This window comes from Acyrthosiphon pisum, unplaced genomic scaffold, assembly GCF_005508785.2.
Source record: "Acyrthosiphon pisum isolate AL4f unplaced genomic scaffold, pea_aphid_22Mar2018_4r6ur Scaffold_20922;HRSCAF=22543, whole genome shotgun sequence".
Lineage (NCBI taxonomy): Eukaryota > Metazoa > Arthropoda > Insecta > Hemiptera > Aphididae > Acyrthosiphon > Acyrthosiphon pisum.
In genome coordinates, this window is record NW_021770332.1 from 9,193 (window position 1) to 10,861 (window position 1,669).

Sequence of the window (1,669 nt, forward strand, 5' to 3'; positions counted from 1 at the left end):
AAGCCCACTCAAAAATGTCCATAGCCGTCCCAAACATTTCCTACATTTTGTTATAAGATTATTAATATTATCAAAGTAAGGCCCTATATTAGCCCTATTATAGGCCCCCCAAATCTCAAACGCTATTTGTGCCTATGGGGTAGACACAAGTCATCACCGCGGCGTCTCGAGCGTGTACGATCCAGAACGTGTGTCTTATTTGACTAAAAGTATGTACTTTTTGTCCATCCTACCTATAGATCTAGTAATGCGATAATACTTTTGAATTCGTCATAATGTCTACTTGAGATCGGTCAGTTCACATTTTAAGATTTTTGATTTAATTCCGAATAATCAAACTAAATTTATAGTGGTTGTGGGGAGTGAAATTGGGAAAAATGGACTTTCCGATCTCAAGCAGACATAATAACGAATTCAGATCAGCTTTAAAAATTATTATTTTACCACTAGGGCGATCAGTATAATGGACAAACTATTGGTATGTTTTGGATAAAATAACTGTCCGCCACCAATCCCCTTAAATTTGAATTCAATGATATATAATTTTATAAGAAAAACGATCCTGAGGTCAGTCACCTTATGATATTACTAAGTATATTTGATGATATTATTGTGAACATTTTATACATTTTTAACAACAAAATTCGAACTTATAAAAAAAAACTTAAAATTACTATAAAAATGAACTGTGTTAATGTATTTTTTATATTTTTTGGTAACAGAATTATCTACTTACGTGGAATTTTGTTTTAAATTTTCAATCCTTAGATATAAAAGTTGAACATTTTATGAATTTTTAACTACAAAATAATTATTCAATTTTAAATTTGATAAATTTTGTCCAAATTCGATCTTTAAATGCTTAAAAAAAAATATTGTGCTTATGTATTTTAAATATTTTTCAACCGCTATTGTAACAATATATCAAGTGCCTTGTATTACATTTTCACGCATTTTTACCAAACAAATAAAATTTTATTGATATTTATAGAAAAAAAAATTTAAAAAATTAAAAAATGACAATGTCCGTAAGCAGCTCAAAAAGAGTCAAGTTATTTTCAAATTTTTATCGTGTATAGAAAATGCTGATATAAACATTCGGTCAAAATTTCATGCACCTACGGTCATTTGTTTAAGAGTTGAATTATTTGTTTCGAGATTTTCTCGAAAACCGATTTTGCGTAAAAATTCCCGTTTTTCCTTGATTTTTCTTTTGTTTTTCACGGCGCTTTTGAAAAATATTGTAAATTTCAAATTTTGACCTCTCGAATACACCAACTAGATTCATGATATTATAGAAACATGATATTGTTGAAGAAAATCGAAGCAGTTTTACTGCCCCAAACCGTTGATGACAAACACAAAAATAAAAAATAAAAAAAAATGAAAAAAAACACACATTATTATAAAATCAATACATTCATCGTTCCACTCAGAATCTAAAAGACTAATAAAATTGGAAATTTAAAATCTTCTTAAATAGTTCAAAACAAATCAAAATATTTTGAAAATTTATCGTGTATATAGAAAATGCGAGTGCTTATGTAAATAAACCAATGTAAATATTATAACATTTTTTTTTGATAAAGGTAGACTTACTTACGAATAATCTTGTATTACATTTTCATATTTTAGATTTAAAAAGAAAAAGGTGGGTAAGTGGATGTCG